Genomic DNA, 24,951 nt, shown 5'->3' on the forward strand with positions numbered 1-24,951 from the left:
CGGCGACGTCCTTAGGTGGCTCCAAGTTTCGCAGTGCCTCGAGTTTGCTGGGACTTGGCGAGATACCGTTGGCGTCGATCACCACACCCAGAAACTCTACTTTGTCTTGACCGAAGCAGCATTTTGACTTGTTGAGTTTAACTCCGGCTGTCTTTAGACGTTCAAGAACCTCCACAAGTCGCTTGTCGTGCTCTTCTCGATCTTTGCCAAAAACCAGAATGTCATCTATCATGTTGACGACGTTTGGTTGCCCCTCCAGAATTCGAGCCATTTCTCTCTGAAAGTATTCTGGTGCTGAAGTCAAGCCAAAAGGTAGACGACAGTAGCAGTAGCGTCCAAATGGTGTGATGAATGTGGTATACTCTTGGCATTCTCGGGACAATCGCACTTGGTGAAATCCTGCTGTCGCGTCGAGCTTTGAGAACACTTTGGCGTCACCCAGTTGCCCGAGTACCCATTCGACCGTTGGAAGCACATGCTTTTCACGGAGAACTTCCTTGTTGAGCTTCGTTAAGTCCACACATATTCGGATTCCGCCTGATGCCTTCGGTACTGCGACCAGACCGGCACACCATGGCGTCGGCTCGGTAATGCGCCTGATGACACCTTGTTTTTCCATCTGGTCCAGCTCCTCCTTTACCTGGTTGTACAGAGGAATGGGAATTCTGCGAGATACACTGAGAGCAAATGGCCTGGCATTTGGCTTGAGTCGAATAGTGTACTCCTCCCCTACAGTACCAAGCCCTTCGAAGATGTCCTGGCCAGGAGTTGCGTCGCTTGCAGAGCTAGCTTGCTTTTCAGGTCGCTGTACGGCGTCGATGAACTTCACGACTCCCAATGCGAGGATAGCAGGGTAGCCTAGTAGAGGTGTAGACTGCGAAGGCATGACGTACACTGACTGTACACAGGTGCGGCTCTTCCACTCCAACGTAGCTGTGAATTGGCCTGTTACTTTCAAAGGGCAATTTCCTGGACCGGTGAGAAGACCCTCCGGTTTTTCGAGTCGCGACGGTATTCCTGAAAAAGTGCTTGGAATGACGGTAACTTCTGCTCCTGAGTCGACCTTGAATTTGAGTGGAACTCCATTCACGTGGACCCAAACAAACTTAGCCTTTGCCTCTTGACTGCTCTTGACAGCATGCATCTCGATGGCATGTGACTGTCGGCTTTGCGTGCGCTGTTTGGCTAAGCAAACTGCTTCGAAGTGTCCTTTCTTTTTGCAAAACTTGCAAACAGCTTTTGTGGCAGGACAAAATTTCCGCTGATGCTCATCTCGTCCGCAGAAGTGACACGATCTGTGCGCGCCGGCGAGGAGCGTTTCTCTTGCTGCCGACGCTTGATTACGTGACGGCCTTCTCGTTGGCCTGTGTTTCGCTACGTCAACGGCGACTGGCCCAGATAACTGGCTTTCTCGTTCACGTTTTTCTCGTTCCGCATCTTCGTGCAGCCGTGCATGCAGAAGCGTTTTATCGAGCGTCAAGTCAGAAGTACGGCAGAGTTGCTCCGATAACCTGCTATCCAGCAGACCAACAATAAATCGGTCTCGAACGAGCCTGTCCTCAACGGACGCTGAGCCGTAGTTGCATCTTTTTACCATGTTTCGCAACGCGGAATAAAAGGCATCGACGCTCTCGTCTTCTTGCTGCGTCCGCTTGTGAAAACGATAACTCTCGTGAACTTCGTTCAGCGGGTGCACGAAATACGAGGTGAACTTGCTTTTAACAACGCTGTACGACTGAACTTCTTCGGCCGACAAGTTGAAAGACGCCAGCACGCGTCGACCTTGAACACCCATGCAATAAAGAAGCGTTCGTACACGAACCTCGTCGGTAGCTTGGTGCAATCCTGTAGCGTAGGCATAGTCCTCGAACTGCTCAATCCAGGTAGACCATGCACTTGGGTCGGCGAAGTCGAAGCTCGATGGCTGCTGCAGTCCAGGTACCCCGGCAAACGCAGCGTCCGGCTTGTTCGCCATTAGAGAGAGCGAACGGCGACCACTTCTGACACCATGTACGATGTGGGGTGCTGACAGACGCTAGCCGCGTCTACACAAGTGACTCGGAGCCCCTTGACCGAACGAATGCCCACACCTTTATTCCACAACCACATATATAGAACGCATGGCGCGTAGCGCCCTCTACACCGCCAACAGGTGGAACAGCGCTTCTCAGCTTTCGAACGTCGTGTTCTTTCTAACCGATACTTCATTGGTGTGGTTCGACAACCACGAGGAAACATTCACAACATGGGGAAGATCTGTTTCGGAAATCAAAGAGCGATTCGGTGACTCCGCGACGAAAAAGAAAAGGGCAGAACAGACGCTACTGCAACGTGCGCAAGTACCAGGCGAAACCTGCACGACCTACATTGAGGCAGTAATAAAGCTGTGTAGGATGGTGGACTCTGGAATGTCCGAGGAAGACAAAGTCGGGCACATCCTAAAAGGAATTGCCGAGGATGTTTACAATTTCCTCATTGCAAAAGACAGCCTGGCTTCCGTCGCTTACATCATTCGGCACTGTCGTACTTTCGAGCAACTAAAGACGAGGCGCATAACGCCGAAGTTTGGCAGGCTAGCCAATGTAACGACAGTTGCAAGCGTGGACAGCAACCAGCCCCTTGATCTTGAATCAACGATCCGACAAATAGTTCGGGAAGAACTCAGCCTGCACGCGCAAGTGACATATCCAGGCACTCGTAGCTTCCGCCTACCACCAGATTTTGAGCCAAACGTGGCATCCTTCTCCCCGTATCCTGCGGCAAGGGGCACTGAGGATTATGAACTCGCGCCCCGACAGCAGTCACGTCTCTACGACAGAGGCCCTACTTATGGCGCTCGGCCACAACAAGAGCAGCCGCGTTTTTACCCCCGAGGCCCTGCGACTTCTGTCAGGCCACGACAAGAACAGCACCGACCCTACTACCACGACGCGACTTATGAAAGATATAACGGATTTCAGCAAGCAGCAGAGACACGTTATCCACATGACCACGAACTTTCTCGCCGCCCGCAGCCGTCTACCATTCGTTTCGAGGTAGACGCTGTGAACCGCGACCCTCCCGTGTGCTACAACTGTCGTTCCACAGGCCATATAGTTCGGTATTGTCGCCAAGCCCGTCAATCACGTAGGACACCATCGATGTTCTCGCCACCCAGAACCCGTACTTCATATGACCTGCGGACGACCGATTTGCTTCCAAGGGATCACTTCTCACACGAGACCAGACGCAGCGATTCGCCAGCATCTGAGCAGAGTTTCACGCCTCCAAATAGCCGTCCCCGTCGCTCTGCGTCCCCTCGGCGCCGTTCTTCCTGACCGCCCCCGGGAAACTAGCATCCACGGCCAGTGGATGTGGGGTCGCCGGACGGTCTTTGCAAGAAATACCTCTGCCTGTTGTGATGTTCAAAAACACAGTGAATGTCTCGATTGACGGAATACCGACCATGGCGTTAGTTGATACTGGGGCGACTGTGTCTGTGATGAGCCTCGCTTTGAAAAACCGGCAAGGCCACAAAGTTATGTTTTCTTGGAACGACGGTATTACCTTTCGTGGAGTAGGCGGCGAGTGGTTTCATCCCCTTGGTGTTTGTGCTGTGAGTTTTTTGTTGGCTGGGAAAATGTTTGTGTCGGAATTCCTTGTTCTTTCTCGTTGTTCGCACGACGTTATTCTTGGTATCGATTTTCTTGAACAGTGCGGCGCTTCCGTGGACTGTGGTTGTGGCGAAATCTCATTGAACAAGTTATTTATATCAGCACATTCTGAACAAAGCTTGGGTAGTGAAGACAAGGACACAGACACAGTCAGTGTTCTTGATGAAGTGATTGTACCATCGTGGTGCCTGACGCCCGTTCGTGTTTCTACAACTACTGTTGATACTGATTGTGTTGACCTTGTAGTTAGGCCTCTCCGCATAAACGGTGCTAAAAAATATACTTGTGCCCTGCTCTGTCGTGTGAATGACGAAAGGAGTCGCCACATTGTGGGCGCTGAACTCTTCCGCCACGCCGGTTGTCCTTCCTCGCGGTATGAAAATCGCTCTTTTCGATGAAGCCGCATGTACTTCAATAGGGGCACTAACTACGGACGTTTCGACAGCTTACTTTCCTTGCGATAATCGCCATTCTGAAGAGCTAATGCTTGGCATGATCAGCAAGGCTCTCGGTACATCGGAACGGCAAGCACTGGTACAAGTCCTTGCCAGGCATGAGGCCGAATTTGATTTCACGCATGGAGATGCACCCCTTCATTTACCGTCATACCGCGTCCTGCGCTCGTCACAGAATAGATACTGGCTCAGCACACCCCATCCGTCAGAAGCCCTACCGAGTGCCATCGTCCGAGCGCAAAGTTATTGCCGAGCAAGTCAAGGAGATGATGAACAAAAGTGTCGTTCAAGAGTAATCTAGTCCATGGGCAGCCCCAGTAATCCTGGTCCGAAAAAAAGATGGCTCCTGGAGATTCTGCGTGGATTACAGACATCTAAACGCAGTGACGAAGAAGGATGTCTATCCACTACCGCGAATCGATGACGTCAGTGATTGCTTACACGCTGCTTCTTACTTCTCAACACTTGATTTGCGATTGGGGTACTGGCAAATACCTATGGACCCTGCCGACAAGGAAAAGATCGCTTTCGTGACTCCAGATGGCCTATTCGAATTTAATGTTATGCCTTTTGGCCTTTGCAATGCTCCTGCCACCTTTGAAAGATTCATGGACACAGTACTACGCGGTCTAAAGTGGGAGATATGCATGTGTTACCTCGATGATGTTGTAATCTTTGGCCGCACGTTTGAAGAACATAACGAACGCCTCAGCCTCGTTCTCGACTGCATTGAGAAAGCTGGACTGGTCCTAAACTCAAAAAAGTGTCGGTTCGACGAACGTCAAACACTGGTCCTGGGACACTTAGTCGACAAGGATGGCGTCAGACCCGATCCTCGTAAGATTGAAGCAGTGAGCTCCTTCAAGCCACCGCAGTCAACACGAGAACTCCGCTCATTCATTGGCCTATGTTCGTATTTTCGTCGTTTTCTTCCCCGGTTTGCCGACATCGTTTACCCGTTGACAAGTATTTTGCGACAAAATGCATCCTTCAGTTGGACGCCAGAGTGTGACGCATCATTCTCTCAACTGAAGTTTATACTAACGTCAGCACTCCTCTTGCGTCACTTCGATCCATCTTGCCCGACTGAAGTTCACACTGATGCGAGGGGAATCGGGATAGGAGCGGTGCTTGTACAATGTCACAGTGGTGCAGAACAGGTTGTCGCATATGCCAGCCGTTGTCTGAGCAAATCTGAACGCAATTATACGGTCACGGAACAGGAATGCCTGGCAGCCGTTTTCGCCGTACAAAAGTTTCGATGTTATCTTTACGGTAGACCATTAAAGATTATCAACGACCATCATTCTTTGTGCTGGCCGGTCGGTTTGCGTGATCCCTCTGGTCGCCTCGCACGTTAGGCGCTGCGCCTCCAGGAATACGACTTTGTGGGTACAAGAGTGGCCGTCGTCACGCTGACGCAGACTGCTTCTCTCGGATTCCTCTTGCGACTACCGACTGCGATGCTGAGAATTTTGACGACTGTCTCGCTGCTGTTACTCCTACGTTCCCTGACGCGGCAGACTTTCAGCGAGAACAACGGGATGATGTTACCCTTGATCCGCTTTTTGTCGCCGCCCGTACTTCTAAAGGCAGCGGTCGCTTTACTGTCCGTGATAAATTGCTGTACAAAACTAATTACTCCGGGCATGGAGCGCGTTTTCTGCTTCTTGTCCCCGAAAGTCTCCGCTCCGAGGTTCTACGCGCCATGCATGACGATGTCACATCCGGCCATTTCGGCTTCGTACGAACGCTGCACCGCACGCAGGAGCGCTTTTACTGGCCCAAGATGTACGAAGCAACCAAGCGCTATGTCGCTATGTCGCTAGTTGTGAAACGTGCCAACGTCACAAGCGACCGACCACCGCAGCCCCGGGTCCCCTTCGGCCATTGACACCGCCCAGTACGCCGTTCGAGCAAGTAGGCATTGACCTTCTGGGTCCATTCCCGCCATCTAACAACAGGAACCGCTGGATAATTGTCTGCGTAGACCATCTTACACGGTATGCAGAAACTGCAGCCATACCGTCTTCCACCGCTGCTTGCGTGGCGGCCTTCCTTCTCCGTTCCGTGGTCCTTCGTCATGGCCCACCACGTGTCATCATCAGCGACCGTGGTCACCGTGGTCGCCAGTTCACGGCTGATGCCATTGAAGAGTTACTTCGTTTGTGCACTTCACAGTTCCGTCATTCCATGCCATATCATCCACAGACCAATGGCCTCGTTGAAAGGACAAACAGAACGCCGACTAACATGCTTGCTATGTACGTCTCCTCCAATCATAAGAACTGGGCGACGTGCTGCCCTTCATCACTTATGCATACAACACTGCGAAGCACGAAACCACGAATTATAGCCCATTTTACCTCCTGTATGCAAGGTTACTGCGAAGCCCTCTGGACACTTTCCTACCCTTCGTTCTGCACAGTGATGATTCTGTATCGAAGACTTTGTGTCTCGCTGAAGAAGCGCGTCGAATAGCTCGTCTTCGTACTCTGGCCTCGCAAAGTCATTCGAAAGAGCGATACGACGAACGTCACGTAAAAGTATCGCTGCAAAAAGGTGACTTATTCCTCCTTTGGACACCGCAACGCAAGCGTGGATTGTACCAAAAGTTATTGTCACAATATTCAGGCCCATTTGTAGTTGTGGACCGCCTGAGCGAACTCACTTACGTCATAGCTCGCCTCCTGTGCAATGGTCGGCGATCAAGCAGAACTCAGCTGACTCATATTGCTCGCCTGAAGCCTTTCTACCCTGCTTGTACATCCTGACTCGCCCCACGGGCTTCGTCTGCTTGCGGGGAAATTTAACAGATACGAAAGGCACGGACAGGAAGAGAAGAAAGAGAGGACGAAGAAAACGAGGAGTTAGAGAGGCCGGGCTGCACTACGATCACGCTACCATCATCGTCCAATTCTCCTGTAAATAAAACCATTTCTTCGCAACTCCTCGTAACAATATTGTACACAGCACGCTAGGCAGCCACCACCATGACATTTTATTTTTGACAACTGCGACACCAAATGGCGGACTGATATACTTCCTAAAGGGGTTTACCTTTATTTTTTCATCGCAGAACCGCAAGCACAGGTTGCGTCGCGCGTATACCGCAGCCACGTACTGTGGCCGCACTCCTTTTCCTCTAACAATGTGGCCCCCGGCGGCTTCACGCGCTCCCGTAGGTGGCGGATTGGACTGTCACTCCAGAAGTTTAAATACACAACCTCTTTGCATAGAAACGACGGCATGATTGTTAACATATTGTTGGCTTGGATATGTTTGGCACGAGGCCCAAGACCCTGTCTTCTAACACGTTCTTATGTTTGCGTTCGCGTCTCTGTCTTGAAGGGACTCACACCGTGACATGCTACAATGGTGCTTGCGTTGGGCGTATGTAAGGCGAAAAACGCGGTTCTAAAATGTCTGTTCACTAACTTGTGCAGTAAACCCATGTTTATAGTATTCGCGCAGTATAGTAGTAGTATAGTAAGAGTCACGAGTATGGCATCCGTAACCGCAAGTGCCACGTTATGGTCGTAACTTGTCGGGACAGCGTAGATGTAATCCACAGACCCTGCCACTAAGGAATACGTGGCTAGGCATGGCTGATGAATAAGTAATTGCGAAGGTTGGTTTTCAGTAAAGGTTTGTTACCAAGAACGGTAGGAGCTTATACTGCCGCAAAGGACGGATGCTGGGCGGTGACTCCAATCATTTACTCGGCACATCACACATCTACACTGGAATTCAACTGGTTTCGCCAACTCTTGCTTATATTCTCTCACCTCTAAGCTGCGACTTCGCCTGCCACCCAGGCCCCAGCTTTTCCTCTTTGTCCCCCGCTTCTTTCCCAGTCTGCTGAGACGTGCTTCCACTGAGTCTTGCTCCTCCTTTTTCTCAATAAATAAAGGCATTCATTCATGCATGCCTAGGTTACTGCAGAGAATAGCGTGTCTTTATCTCCATAACCACCCCGTCTCTCACCTGGACTCTCCCATCGCAAAACAAAGTTGCTGTGTTCCAAATGCCTGGGCGTCACATATACAATTTTCTTGGAAAGGCCAGTAGCACGGCGGGCAATTTTCGGTGGGTGACGAGACATTATATAGAACACCTTCTCTGCCATATCCACACTCAGTGCTCTGCTTCGTGAGCTACTATTAGCCGCTACGACGATGTACGAAATGAAAGAAACCTAGCTGGGCTGGTCGCGCGCAGCTCTTTTTGGATTCGTGATGCGTCGGTTTAAAATAATAATATTTCTTATCTAAGCCTAAATGACAGCGATATAGGCGAGGTGAGTTACGGTAGCTAGTTGGCTTGGACTAACGACGCTCTTCAAGCAGCACTTTCGTCTTATGCGTGTTTGCGAACGGGAATGAAAGACAGGAGGGTAACACGCCTTCCTGAAATGAAACATTCGGAATGACCCTTTCTTTGGCGGTTGGACATATGTCGAGGGTGCCCAATACGAACAATCTGCAAGTCTGTATTACCTTGCAAAGGGGAACTCAGATGAAACGCTGTCAAACAGATAGGCTTTTAATTATCGTAAGTAGATCTTTATTGGAATTCTTTACCATGAAGTGAAAGCCGACTAATAAGCATTTAAATTTTCTTTGTTAATAAAACATCCTGTTAGTAAAAGGTTGCTGTGCTTTACAGCCCCCTAAATTAAAACGTAAGTTATGGAAAATAAATTGGTGTGGTTAATGTGTAAACGCATACGCAAGAAAAGGCCTAGTCCATTTCCCAGTATTCTCTCAATGAAGATGGAGCACCTCTATACTCTCACGTTGTAGTGATGTGAAGAACAAAACACTTCCAAAAGAGTCAGTCACGAATGTTACTCATTATAAGATGAGCTTGCGCTGGGAAAGAAAATAACACTCGAAGATACCGATGGCTGCGCGCAAAGTGCTTCCTCTGATTCCGATCTACGGATCAAGGCGTCGGTTCGTCAGATTGGAATGCTCGTACATCGCAGCGCAATCTCGGGTCGGCAAATGTGATGGAGAATGTACGCCAGTATTCGCTTCACGCGCGCAATCTGATAAGATAGCGCTCTTTCGCTATTGAATCCGTGCCAACATACTGGATATTAGAAACACATGCAGGCGCATCTTGAGCTAACTGATAACTTTGGAACTGTGGTTAGACGCTAAACCCCCCCCCCCCTTAAAAGAAGGAATACAGTTGCTTTCAATATTAGCTGAAACATAGTGCTGGTGGTATAAAAAGGGCCCACAACACTGCACAGCGGCGCCGATTGACATACAGGAAATTCAAGAGCGAACCACTTTACAATTACTGGTATTTATCAAACCAGCATATCGTGGTTTAATGTAGCCCTGTATTCCAGGGGCCAGTTCCAACACGGGTACTGTGTCGGAGCTCATATTTCATGTCAGCATTATTTGTCACAAAATCAAAGCATTTTTTCTTTAGATCTTAACATTAGACAGCCAAAATACATGCAGCGAAACCCTCACCTTAATATTTCAGTACTTTTCGTTCTAACGTACATATCCGTGCTGATCCATATGTTACAAAGTGCTGAAAATGTACCCAATGCTTTCCTCCAGGAAGCTGTTTTTATTCCTTATGATGCCAGGAAACCGAGTCTGATGCCACCAACGCTCAGAAACCTAGTCGGGAGCGCGCACAATGTTCTCGCACACCTTTTGGGATGTACCGTAGCGCTGAGGTGCTTCTTGTATAATGTATGAGAATCGGTTGTAAAGACAGACGTGCAAGGTTGGGTCATGTGCTTAAGCTCATGAAGTTGATTTGTGCCAAGATAACCTGTCCAAACTTTCACACTTACTTTATAAGAAGTCTACAGCACCATCAATATGCCGGCTGCTTTTAACTGCACAAAACAAAACCATTCGAACGATGCAAACAATGTTAACATGATTTTATCATTCAAGTGTTCAGATTGGTAACCTCTAGATGCGGAGTAAGTTGAGAAGTTGTTTGCGTAATTAACAAAGCCACGTAATTAAATTTTCAGTAAGGGTTTTTACGTGGTTAAAGAAAATGAGCAGTTTGGAGCCCGTCCTCGAGATTAAGCAGCCAAACGAACAAATTTCGACTAAATATGCTTCTGTAAGAGCAATGAGAACAAAAATTTTCCAAGTAAACACTCTTGGAAGACGTAACTGACGCAGAAAAAGAACATCTGTGAAGTCAAAGAAAGAACAGCACTTCACGACGGGACACACACAGGGGGAACCACACACAAACTGCGCTAACATTAAGTGCTGTTCTTAATGTGATAATGAAGCAACTAGCCCGTCAGTCTTTCCTTCCAAACCTGTAAAGTCAACCTGAACACATCTAGCCTTTTGTGGTGCTGTCATCAATTGTACGGCCCCGTAAACATGCTCCCCATGGTCACATAGTCGCGTTCCATTTTTATTCACACTGCTTTCTCGAAGGCAAGCATTTTAAAGTTTTAGTGTCAATACGGCAGTGAACGTGTGCCGCCGAAAGCTTGCTTGGTCGCAGAAGCGATGCATGACGGAATGATGGTGCAGATTTAGCGCGTCGCTGGCATCAAGACAATGCGCTGCCGCCGAGGGAAGGAAGATAACGAAAGGGAACAGCTTGGTAGCTACTCAGGAAGCCGTGCCGATGGTGGCGGTGCCATCATGACAAAATCTGAGGCGGCGATATTGACGGCTGAGGCGATTTTTTTTCTTTTATTCTTTTATTACTTTTTTTACAACGAAGTCGTTAAGAGTATGCTTTAACTCGGGCCCAATTCCGACGTGGCCTATTCACATAAATGTAAAACGCCGAAACGATTTTCTGAGATAACCCCTGGGCCGATTTTAATAAATTTTGCTGGATTCGGGAGAGAAAGGTAAATTCTAGTGACTATTAGAAGCGCAAATTTCTATTTAGGGCTTGAATTCTGGTAAAAGATTTTCAAAAATTCAAAAGTGCGAAAAATACAGAAGCACGAAGTTTACAAAATTAATAACTCCGCATCAAGAACTGATATCGCGGTTATGTAAACAGAATCCTTTAGACAATTCAAAGCGGACAAATCCAATATGCCGATTTATATCTTACGTGAAGTCGTTACGTTGTGAACAAGGGTTGTGGAAAAGCTGCATTTCCACATTACTAAATTTTTTTATATTCATGCGTATTATATCAATTTTGTCCGCTTTAGATGTGCTGTTAGATGCAATGTACAGAATTGTGATATCAGTTTTGATTGCCGAAAGACAGAGTTGTAAAGTTGGTTTCGTTTTCTGAAAATTTGTGATTTTTGCCAATTTTGAATAAACAAATGATGACCCAAATAAAAAATTTTAAACCAACAGTCACTAGATTTTAAGTATTTCTTTCAAGTGCAACAAACCTTGTAAAATTTGATGCAGTGGTTGTGGAGAAAAACGAGTTCTCCTTTTACATGTATTTATATAGGACCACCAGAGCTAAAGGTTCCTCTTAAGGGCTACTTTCCCCACTATCGCGTCCGCGTATAGAGCAAAATCCCGAAGATAGCATAATACCGGCCTGACCCGCAGCAGAGGTGCAGCAAACGTTCAGCTCTCCCCATACGTGGGCTGATACCGAATGTAACGCCATGCCATGCCGACCAGCGGCGGAGGTGAAGCAGGCATTAAGCACTCCCCATACGTGGGCCGATCCCGAAGACAGTGCAACGCGGTGCCGACATACGGCGGAGGTGCAGTTCGCCATTAAGGGGCCCACATACACAGCTTTTCGGGTCGTATTTCTTCAGAGAGTGGGAGGGCACTGAGATTTTTTACTTATCAAACATCAGGTCATCGACGGCGAAACTAGGGACACCAAAGCCGTCCTCGGGCTCCACCTAGAAAGCGCCTTCGACAAAGTTACGCACTCTGCCATCCTCGCGCAGATATCGCATCTAAACCTAGGCGAGAGGTCGTACGAATGTTTCAAAGGCATCCTCACCGGCAGATGGCGGAGCTCAGACTCGGCAACCTGAAGACGGACGAGAAGACATTAGGGAGCCAGGGCACTTCCCAAGGCTCCGTCATCTCACCCATGCTATTTATTCTTGCTATGATTCAAGTTGCCAAAAGACTACGCCAGCTTGAAGGACTGAAGCACACGATATACGCGGACGACATTACGCTGTGGGTGGACGGGGGCAGTGATGCCCGCACAAAATCCACACCACAGACGGCAGTCGACACGATCGAAGAAAGCTTGGAAGGTACGGGACTGCGTTGCTCCCCAAGTAAGTTGGAGCTCCTGCTTTACCAACCGATCAAAACGCACAGAATCAAGAAGCAAAGGAAACACGAAAAGATCAAGATCCGCACCAGGGATGGTAACACAATACCGACGGTCAGCAAGATCCGAGTCCTGGGCATGACGATCGAAGCGCTCGGCAGGAACGGAGACACCATCACCCTCAGCATGGGTGAGGCGTCCAATGCCAGCAGACTGCTCAAGCGCGTTACCACCAAGAAGGGAGTCATGAAGGAGGAAAACTTCATCAGGCTTATACACTCCTTCGTACTCTGCCAGTGTACGTGGCAGCCTTCCACAAGTGGGTGAAAAGCGAAAAGAACAAGCTAGACATCCTAATCCGGAGGGCTTACAAGACACCCCTCGGTCTACTTGAAACTACCAACATGAAACGTCTCCTCCAGCTGGGCATACACAACACACTCGACGAGGTCATCGAAGCGCAAAGAGCCGCTCAGTTGGAAAGATTGTCATCAACAAAGGCCGGCAGAAAGATCCTGTGCAGTCTAGGCATCGGTTATCATGAACAGCAGGGACCAAAATGCCCCGTCCCCGACCACGTACTATGAAACGCGCAGGTTGACCCCTTGCCGAAGAGCATGCATCCGGAATTCAACGAAGGCAGAAGACGCGCTATAGCCAAGGCACTAACGGACCTGCACGCGGAAGACACCGGTGCCAGATACGTGGATGCAGCCGAATAGGCCGGCCGCAACAGCTTCGCGATCGCGGTGGTCGACTCCGTGCGGGCGACTGCCAGCACATCGAGCAAGCAAGTGGAGGAAGCAGAAGAAATAGCCATCGCCCTGGCCATCGTAGCCCGGGAATGCCACATGATCCTCAGCGACTCCAGACAGGCGGTGAGGAACTACGCCAAAGGAAGAATTGCCCCAACGTCGGCACGCGTCCTGCTCCGACAGGCATACCGCGACAAGAGGACTCGAATCAAGTGGTTCCCGGAGCACGCAGGACAAGCGTCGGAGAAGCATGCCCATCGCAACGAAACGGCACACGCCCGAGCGCGAGGATTAACCGACCGCGCCCAAGGAAATGGCTGCCCTCTGTGTTTCAGCGCCAAAGACCGGATGACCACCTATGACGAACTGACCAAGGCTTTCGGCTGGCCCGTAGACTTCTCCCGCCGCCCTGCAAAGGGCTCGACAGGTCGCAGGCCGTGCTGTTCAGGTAACTACAAACGAGAACACTTCCAAGCCCGGCGCTATTGCATAGGATGTAACCAGAATCGCACCCCCATGACAAGTGCAGAGCGTGCTGCAGGGAGAAGGCCACATTCGAGCACATGCTATGGGATTGCTCCAAACATCCAAGCCAAGCTAACTCAGGACATATACCGCCGCAGCTTGAGGAAGCAACGTGGAGCGAAGACCAAGAAATACAACTACAGGCCGTCGAGCAGGTCATCGAGGCGATGGTTAGGCAGGAGCCTGGTGAGCCGGCAACGGCGAGCGGGGATCCTCGCAGAGCACCCGCTGTAAGAGTCGGCAGTCGTAGCCGTAGGGAGGACCTTGTGGCGACAGGACTAGGCGAGCAGGATTTATTTACATATTAACATTTTAAGGAAGATACATTGGCAGTTTAGCGCGACTCCCATATGGAGCCCGCAAGACTATCATACAGCAAACAGCTTACGAGCACACAGCTCACTAGTACATTTCTAGCATGACAACGAGCACTCAGCTCCCGACGACGAGCACGCTCTAGCAGCCGGTAAACGCTGCTTATAAGCTCTCCGCTCGACGTCATAGTTCGATGTCCCCGTGGACCAGCCCTTCTGGCGGAGGGCTCACAAACACGTGCCGCACACACGCACAGGGGGAAAAGGGTCTGGAGCCGACGTCAGAGGGCTTCGTAGAACTCTGCTTTGTCTCGGGTGGCGCAGCCGAGTACCACATTCCTGAGTTGACCGCGCGCCACGTGGCTGCCGGTCATCCGCAGTTCTCTGAAGTGCGCCCTGTCTGGTGGGATTGGAACAGGTGCTGCGGGCTGAAAGCTGGCACGTTGCCACCCCGTACGGCCATTCCTAACACCACCACGATGACGACGTAGGTCACGTCCGAAGCGCGCCTTCGCGCTTTACTGCAGGCTCAATAAACGTTTTCCCAATCTAATCCAATTACTTATCCGCGTTTGTCCTGCATGCGTGTGCAATAGAAACAAGAAGCAGGTATGCATAGAAAATCTGAGGTGGCGGCGGCGGGTCGTAGCGCAGAAGTTAGCATGCCCAGCCCCTCCAGGTACTTACATCTACATTGACATGGGTTCGTGGTAGTGATAGCGACCACAGCTCTACTTTTTCTGCGCGTGATAGCCATTGTGGCAGCACGCGCAGAACTGGCAGAACTTTCGAAGTTAATCAACAAGCGTAAGACAGCTGACATAAGGAAATATAATATGGATAGAATTGAACATGCTCTCAGGAACGGAAGAAGCCTAAAAACAGTAAAGAAACTAGGAATTGGCAAGAATCAGATGTATGCGTTAAGAGACAAAGCCGGCAATATCATTACTAATATGGATGAGATAGTTCAAGTGGCTGAGGAGTTCTATAGAGATTTATACAGTACCAGTGGCACCCACGACGATAATGGAAGAGAAAATAGTCTAGACGAATTCGAAATCCCAAAGGTAATGCCGGAAGAAGTAAAGAAAGCCTTGGGAGATATGCAAAGGGGGAAGGCAGCTGGGGAGGACCAGGTAACAGCAGATTTGTTAAAGGATGGTGGACAGATTGTTCTAGAGAAACTGGCCACCCTGTATACGCAATGCCTCATGACCTCGAGCGTACCGGAATCTTGGAAGAACGCTAACATAATCCTAATCCATAAGAAAGCGGACGCCAAAGACTTGAAAAATTATAGACCGATCAGCTTACTGTCCGTTGCGTACAAACTATTTACTAAGGTAATTGCATATAGAATCAGGAGCACCTTAGACTTCTGTCAAGAAAGGACCAGGCAGGATTCCGTAAAGGCCACTCAACAATAGATCATATTCACACTATCAATTAGGTGATAGAGAAATGTGCGGAATATAACCAACCCTTATATATAGCTTTCATTGATTACGAGAAAGCGTTTGATTCTGTCGAAACCTCAGCAGTCATGGAGGCATTACGGAATCAGGGTGTAGACGAGCCGTATGTAAAAATACTGAAAGATATCTATAGCGGCTCCACAGCCACCATAGTCCTCCATAAAGCAAGCAACAAAATCCCAATAAAGAAAGGCGTCAGGCAGGGAGATACGATATCTCCAATGCTATTCACAGCGTGTTTACAGGAGGTATTCAGAGACCTGGATTGGGAAGAATTGGGGATAAAGGTTAATGGAGAATACCTTAGTAACTTGCGATTCGCTGATGATATTGCCTTGCATAGTAACTCAGGGGATCAATTGCAATGCATGCTCACTGACCTGGAGAGGCAAAGCAGAAGAGTGGGTCTAAAAATTAATTTGCAGAAAACTAAAGTAATGCTTAACAGTCTCGGAAGAGAACAGCAATTTACAATAGGCCGCGAGGCACTGGAAGTCGTAAGGGAATACATCTACTTAGGGCAGGTAGTGACGGCGGATCCGGATCATGAGACGGAAATAATCAGAAGAATAAGAATGGGCTGGGGTGCATTTGGCAGGCATTCTCAGATCATGAACAGCAGGTTGCCATTATCCCTCAAGAGAAAAGTATATAATAGCTGTGTCTTACCAGTACTCACCTACGGGGCAGAAACCTGGAGGCTTACGAAAAGGGTTCTACTCAAATTGAGGACGACGCAACGAGCTATGGAAAGAAGAATGATAGGTGTAACGTTAAGGGATAAGAAAAGAGCAGATTGGGTGAGGGAACAAACGCGAGTTAATGACATCTTAGTTGAAATCAAGAAAAAGAAATGGGCATGGGCAGGACATGTATTGAGGAGGGAAGATAACCGATGGTCATTAAGGGTTACGGACTGGATCCCAAGGGAAGGGAAGCGTAGCAGGGGGCGGCAGAAAGTTAGGTGGGCGGATGAGATTAAGAAGTTTGCAGGCACGGCATGGCCACAATTAGTACATGACCGGGGTTGTTGGAGAAGTATGGGTGAGACCTTTGCCCTGCAGTGGGCGTAACCAGGCTGATGATGATTATGATGAGCCATTGTGAAACTAAGGATGTAGTTAGCATGCCCAGCCGTAACTGCTGCAAATTGCAGCAGTTACGAGTGGTGGAACCCCGCTGGGGCTGATAGTGAAGAAAACTTCCTTTCTCTGCGCACTCTCGCGATGGTGAAGCTAAAATGAGGAGGAGGCCACCATAACAGAATGGATGGACCACCTGCGGATAGGACGAAGCACACCAAGTTTTTAGCACTTGGCCTGGAGTCAAGCGCTACAATGGCTAGTATGGCCTCACGGAGATGATAGACCGAACTGCTTCGCACTGCTAACACTGGACTGATACTAAGAAAATACTCCGTTCGCAGACACCACGCTACACTGAAATTAGCAAAACAAAATCAGTTTATAAACTGACAGTGTCAATTATCTGGTGTCCTTATTGTGCGTGTGACTGGCATAAAGGTCCTCGCAATGAAATGGTAGTATCTTTGTTTTTGCTGCAGTTGCACACAAACAAACTTCGTTGAAGTGATCGGACAGCAATCTACCAGCAGGGAAGACCAACCCGCCAATTAAAAATAATTGCTGGTTTCAGATCTTCCAATGTACTTTGCGCTCAGCTACTATCTGTAATATTTTTTTTTCTTTTTGTGCTCTTATGAAGAGGAAAACTCCACATTTCTACAATATCAACAACAGTACACAAAATAGACTGGCTTTGAAGCTGTGACCACGCACCGCACTTTTCTACATTCAGCACATGTAGTATTGGGGCAACGCGTTTGAGCAAAATGATTTTTTGAGAAATCACTATAACCCTTTATACGTTTGCTTCGTATGAGTTATGTACTAGCTTGCCTCGTCAATCTCAAAAATGTATTGTCTTTGTGGGAAAGGCTTTCGTGAAAAACGGCCCAACATAACAGTAAAACATCCAGCATGGTTTCTATCCAGATGATTGACGAAATTCTGCACTGAGAACGTGTCGACTAGCGTGCGATTGAAAGTTTAATTATGATCGTTGTAAGCTTGTGTTGCGTCTAGCACGAGCGAGTAGTGTTAGCGATGTCATTGGTGTGAAAATGGTCAGCTCGGTCTGCGATTTGTTTTTGTGGATCTCCACATTGAACGTCGCAGTCGTCACGATGAGAGCACACCCATGACATCATTAGCTCAGTGGGCTGGGAAGGCTCGAGTGGTAGCTCACCTTGAGGGATGTAGGTAACAATTATTGTTGTACGTACTTTGCGATGATGAAAAATATGCAGAAACACCACTGGTGTTGTCTAACTATTCGTAAACAAGCCCCCAAATTTCAATTGGCCCACCCCAAACAATAAGTAGGCCCACCCCCAAATTTCAAGTTGGCACACCCTCAAATTTCAATTGGCCCACCCTCAAGTTTAAAGTCGGCCACGCCCTATTTTCTTTTTGCCCAGCCTTAAACCTCAAGTTGGCTTAAACCCGAATTTCAATTGGGCCACCCCTAATTTTCAAGTTGGTCCACAGACGAATTTCCATAAATCGTCCTCCAAATTTCGAGCCGACGCATCCCAAAATTTAGGTTGGCCCACCCCCATATCGCCCCCAAATTCAGATTGGCCGACCCCGAGATTGCTCCCACATTTAGGTAGGATCACCCCCAAATATAGATTGGCCCGCCTCCACAACACCACCAAATTTAGATTGGCCCACTCCAATACCACCCGAAAATCTAGGTTGGCCCATCCCCATATCAGCCCCAAACTAACGCTGGCGCAACCCTCGATCACCTCAAATTTAGGATGGCCCACTGCAAATCGCCCACCAACTAAGGTTAGTCCACCCATATTTTACCCTCCAATTCAGCTTGGCCCAGCCGCGCATCACCCCCATGGTTAGGTTAGCCCGACCCCATGTCAGCCCCAAATTTAGGTTGGCCCACCCCCATATCATCCCCAAATCCAGGTTCGCCCACCCCCATATCAGCCCCAAACTTAGCCTAGCCCAGCCCTCTATCACCTCAAATTTAGGATGGCCCACCGCAAATCACTCCCACATTTAGTTTAGCCCACCCCCGTATCACCCCCGATTCAGCTTCACCCAGCCCCATATCAGCCCCATGGTTAGGGTGGCCCACCCCCCCAATTTCTCCCAAATTTAGGTTCTCCCACCCCCGTATCCTCCCCAAATCCAGGATGACCCACCCCCCATATTCCCCCAAACTTAGGCTTACCCACCCCTATATCACCTGAAATTTAGGTTGAGCCACCCCCATATCAGCCTCACATTCAGCTTGGCTCACTACCATTTCACCCCAAATTTAGGTTGGGCCACCCCCATATCACTACCACATTCAACTTGACCAATCCATGTATCACGGCCAAATTTGTGCTGACGCCACTTCCAATTTCAAGTTGGCCACCACACCCCCTTTTATAAAGACCTATGTATTCATATGGGAAATGCGTCAAGTTTTTTGGCGTTACAGACACGATTTCGCACGATTTTGCTACCAGATCACTGGGGCACTCACCAAAGAATGCTTCGCATTAAAAGCAACTGCACCGAACGAGTGACACCATATGTTGATCCTAAATACTGACGGCTAGCCAAGCTAGCTTCTCTGTAGAGCGACCGGGGCAGACACAGCACGGGACATTTATTCAAATTGTTTTTTTACGGCCACACCTACGGATTCATACCACTTGGCTGTAGGGGACACATTACCAGTAGCTATTAATCCACACGCTCACATCTTCTCCTAGTTGGTGCATTTCTTAGTTGGATGAATTTTTAGAAATAATTAACGTTCGGGCAGCGACTCAGCTTAGCAGACCCTTTGTTCCGCACGAATGTTGCATAGGAATGGCACTGGCCACCGGGTGGCATTGTGGCCCAGGTTGACCTCATTCGCTCGAAGTATTAAAGACATGGGAAAGTCGAAGAAAACGCACCTTCCAGAAGGACGCAATAAGAATGGCCATTTTGTTCTCCCAGGTGCCACGCTACAGAGCACGAAAGTTTTTTTTTTTTTTGTGTAGCACAAAGCTTTGCGCAAGCTTCTAGTTATGATGTCCAATGAATAAAACCTTCATAAATGCGATGACCTAACAAATGAACACGACATTGCTGTGTTTTAGGAAGGAAAAATAGAAAACATAATATTTCAAGAGAACGACTGGAAAACCAGAACCGAAAGCAAATCATGAGTTTTGTGTTTCTTTCATCTGGTGGGAGACTATAAAACTAAGTCCTATGCGGCTGTAAAAAAAAAAAAACTGCGCCGCTGAAAAACCAGAACCGAAAGCAAATGTTGGGTTTTGTGTTTCTGCCATCTAGTGAGAGACTACAAAACTAGGTCCTATGCGGAAAAAAAAGACCGAAGCGAGAATCGAACCGCGGCCACCGCGAAGCGTGACTAAAGGTGCGCGCAATTCTACCGCTCGGCCACGGCTTCCAAGGGTTCGCGCAGGCGTACGAACGTCTTTTTATAGACACCACGTAAATTTTCACGACAGTGTTACAAAAAACGCTTTTGGGAACAGTGTTACGCCGTGTGTGGAGGGTCGAGCTAGGCATCAGTCGAAAGCTGAGTCTCCGGACCACATACGCTGCACTGCGTATTGCGATAGAAGCCGTAGTGTAATCACAGCCGCGGTTCTTGCCTCGAAAATGGAGTACAAATTTTCGTCGTTTCCATAGGCTTCCATTGCTAAATCTTTAACCGCTGTGGGAACAAAATTCTTACGTGCCATAGAGTGATCACTGCACTTGGCTCGTGTGGATTGTCTTCCAGAACACGTCTGTCACCTGCGTTTTTTGATAATCGACCTGCAGCTTTTGTTATTTGCGAAAAACCCGCTCGTTCCATTGAAAACGCGCTAGCTTCGTGCCGGGGCCGCTTGGGGCGCTAGTTGGTACGTGTCCAGAAAAGCTGGATATGTTCATCCTTCAAATAATTCTTAGACAGGCTCATGCGAGTGACATAGAAGCAAACTTAAATCGCTTGAAAACAAATATTTATGAACTTCATTCTAGTTCATCATTATTTCTTTCGAAGTCATATTCAAATTATTACTTGGCTAATAGGCAAAAATCTGCTTATATTCCTCAAAGCAACACATTGTGCCAAAAATTTCAAATATTACTTGAAATTCGATATATTCCTCATAGCTGACGGATCTATGAGTCATGATTATAATTGGCGTGAAAACGGAACATTCACTACGGCGTGGCCGAATCCCATCAGGGAGGCAGAAATACTAATTATTCTAATATCAGCGCAAGTTTGCATTCTAATTGCAGAAACCATCTGCACAGTGTCATTGTAATACTTCAACCTGTTTTATTGATGACAAAAACATGTTCCACGCTTTAAAATATATTATTCCGAAATTACTGTTAGGATTCTGCCACTGTAGCAAGTGGAGCAAAGATTTTAAATAGCAAACTGCATAGGACACATAGTAAGTACTTCAACGGTTAAACTGACAGTATTCGTGCAACTCAATGCGCCGTTTCGTCTCTCGCGGATGAGTATTCTGCGAAATGTATTGCCACGGGTGTGCCGTTCGTCCTGTGTCAGCCAGCATAGTCGGCATTTAATGAGAACGAGCCATCGCGAGCAGCACCTTTATAAAACACGACTTTGCTTTTTCCGACCTTTGCTTTAATAAAACCTAACTTCAGCTTTTTTTGTCATAGCTAGAAACTGTGTGACCGATATTTTATTGCAGGATTTGCGAGGCCGCCTTGCGTTACCAGAGGAACACGCAGCACACGCCGATGGCCGACGAGACATGCAACGTCGACGGTACGTAGGCGATTGTCACTCGCCTTTCCCACAAACATGGCAGATAGCCGCTACGGTTACCATAGTAGCGGTGCATTTATTGCGTCTAAAGATGCACTTTACCAGCGCGGCCAAGACGGTTTCCGCGTCAGCCAGCTTATAACTATCCTTACTGAGAAATTGTGCTCATCTGAATATATGCAAATTCATACCAACCCTGTGCAGTACAAGTTTGTGAATGAAGTTGTTTTTGTATCCGTGGGCTGGTAAAGCACGCTCCAAGATGATAAGCGCTGAACCCGAGAATGTACATTCCATGCAGTGATTAATTCACTTGTAAATGGAATCATCGCTTGAACATCGGTCGACAATTTTGTTTGCACAGCATAATCCCAGTGGGTTTGACCTGCTATCATCGTGATAATGTCTGCCTCAAACCGATCAAGCTGGTTGATAAAGCAATTGCTTTGATGCGAATGCTGTGTGTGATGTGTAATTAGTGTGACGCCTCAGATGTCTATAACGGAGGGTCTTAACGGCGCTGCTACGTTTGAGGCAGAGTGTGAGAATTGCTCACCAATAGCATGTTACGAGCAGCAGACATATCCAGCTGTGGCCGAATGCAGAATTGGCAGCGCGCAATTTGAGGAAGTCCAAAACAGTTTATATGGGAGCTCTTAGTCCTTTCACACCAAGCAAGCCAAGTCACAGACGCAGCATAAACAACCTTAAAAAGTTAATGAAAATGTAACGCTAGGAGAAACAAAATTGTTGGGTAGATGTTTGCGCTCTGTTGCCATAAATTTTTACCAAATATCCCAACTATGTGCTTCTGAACGTAAGCATTATTCGTATTGAATGATTAAAGGGATACGGACACAAAAATTGGTGGGTGGTTTTCTGCGTCAGAACAAAAGTTGAACTGTTAAAAATGACGAATACTACAAGCTGCTTAGAAAAAAAGAACGAGAAACACCTTTCTTTTGCGATTTTCTGTTGCGCCTTGCCTCCAAGCGGCCGCCGGGAGAAGCTGAAACTTGACGTCATGACACCCCCGCGTGCCCGCGCGCGCGCGGCCCAGGTCAGCCACAGCCGGCGCAATCTTTCCGGAGTGTCGGTCCGATGCAGCGTTTGTTTATCACCATCGGCTATGTTCGCACGTGGTCTGTCTGAAACGTTATCCCCGTCAGCGCTCCATACAGGTGGTGCATCTTACACGCGTGTTCGCACGGTCGTCGATCGGTATTGAAGCATTCATCGTGGCGGAAGAAAATGCCCAGACATTACTGCGCCCACGGCTGTTATAACAGCATTATCGGTCGTGACACACCGTCGCGCACGTTTCCCAGAGACAAGAAGGTTCGTGAACTTTGCATACGTGCCATTGAGCCACCACACCCAGCATGGAGACTACTAAAAAAATGGCTTCATTTCCGCGGACCACTTCTTCGACGACGCTCATGCGACCAGCCCGGCTGTGCTCAAAAGCCTTGGCATGCCGCTGAAAAGGCTCCTGTTGAAGCAATAAAATTCAAAGAGCGGGTGCTTAGTGATGCATTCGTAACTGTTAGCTGTACGTGTCCGCCAACTTTTGTTGTTCGGGCAACAGACCCTCTCTCTTTCTGTATGCATGTAGCTGCAGCGGTGACCGCAGGAGTGCCTGTTGAAAGAAGGGAAATTAGCCTTTCATTGGCTGTGCAGCAACAGATATTCTCGGCTTGTGACAGAAATTTTTTACCCTGCGGATGCATGTGTTTATCACAAAACAAAATAGTCATGTTGTTTACACTCTCGCTGCGTCTAATATTGAACGACAGCATACGAGCGCTCATTTAATTGATCAAATATACAAAACACAGCCAGTGAATGAACGCCAGACAACAGCATGCATGTGTAGTAATCTAAAATGCGCAGCCTATGTATCTACATTGCCGTTTCACACGTTGCTTTTCAACCTCAAGCAAAAAATTACGGATTTTCATAGGTCTCTGAATAATCATGCGTCGGGTTTCATGACTTGGTTGTTCGCGCAGCATTTCCATAATAAATGTCATAGCCAAAGACTTTCCTTTGTCTATGGCCACAAAATCGATGTAGCTAAGTTATCTGGTCGACGAGTCCCTAGCGCAGCCGCCCATCTCAACGAGTTCAACCAATAAATGACTTCTAATGGCGTGAATGTGAAAGTAGCCGTAAACATAGGACTATGAAACGGGTGGAAAATTCTACACATGCCGTGCCTCGTCACGTAAAAATGAAGTGTGCAGCGATCGAAAGCCGACAGCGTAGGTAAGCACAAGGCGACGAGCTACGCTACCTACGTTTCAGCCGTAATAGCTCCCTTTCTGCCTCAATGCGGGTCACGAAACTACGCATTTTGCATTCTACGTAACATAACTTTACGAACTGCTGCTGCTGCACTTCAAGCTTACTAGAAAAAGAAATTACCATGTTGCTGGCCCGGACTGCCTGACCGCCACGTTCAAGGCCGCCTGCTCTTCTTCGCCGCTTGACGCGGAAGGCTCGTAACCGTAAGCGGTTATATATCTTGCTAAGTTGGAACGGTCCTCGACTGCAGGCGTGTACTCATCTCTGGTAGAGGCACCAGAACCCGAATCCATGCTCGCGATTGCGGCGGCGGTGCGCCTCGAATGACCGTGGCCGGCCGGCTGGCTATCCGACGGGGGTGTCGTGACGGCACGCCTTTTCACTCGCTTGGGCGGGGCGGCGTTGCGCGCGCTCACGAAGACGCCAAAAATAAAGCCATCCGCTGAAAAATGAGCGAAGTGACTACTTGTTTTCGGTGCACTCACACACTGAGGACTCATTTTCTGTATTATCGTAAAATGTTCAGATTTTGTGTCCGTATCCCTTTAACAATCACAGTACCCAACGATTTCCCATGAGGGTGCCGATACTTTAAAATTGTAACGTTTCGTTAACGAGAAAATCTGCGCCATGCTGAAACACCGGCCTTCCACACGGAACGTTATTTTTTGTAAAGTGAGTAGCTTTTGTTGGATACGTCAAGCATTACTCTTTCTGACAGTATCTACGCAACCCCTTTCGCAGGCCTGACGAACGTTGCGACTTTAACGGGGCTACTTGTAAAGTTGAGAATACCAGACAATAAAAAATGAGTTCTTTAAATTAGGCATATGCTATCACACTGTAGTGCATGTGGTTGGGAATCCACGTTGAATGTTTTCCGCTGCGTACGAAGGCATAGTAACTAAGGCATGTCGGTGTAGTAATGCCGTAAACATTCATCGTCAACTTCCCCGCCTCCCTACATATCGTAAATAAAGGTGCATCCAAAAATATGGCGTCTCCCTGCAGTTTTAATGCTAATTGCAGTAGCATCGATGGTCATCTTGAATAGTGTTCCGCCGTAATTTTCGCATTTCAGATCTCTCGCGTTTTCCTTTCAGTTTCACGCAATTTCTGCACTGTTATAGGGAAGATGTGCACCTAGCTGCACTACTTGCAGCGCTATCCTTGCAATCCACACCTTTAACGGGCTTTGAGGCTTTCTGTTGCTTAGTTTAAAGACATTGCCCGTGAATTACCAGTCCCGCATGTGTTACCAAGCTAATGTACTGTCTGTTATACGCCTCGTTCATGTGCGCATTGAGCAATCTTTTTTGAAAGTAGCCCTGTAGTTTATTGATGGCTTACACAGGAACACT

This window comes from Dermacentor variabilis, chromosome 10 (genome assembly GCF_050947875.1).
Source record: "Dermacentor variabilis isolate Ectoservices chromosome 10, ASM5094787v1, whole genome shotgun sequence".
In the NCBI taxonomy this organism is placed as follows: Eukaryota; Metazoa; Arthropoda; class Arachnida; order Ixodida; family Ixodidae; genus Dermacentor; species Dermacentor variabilis.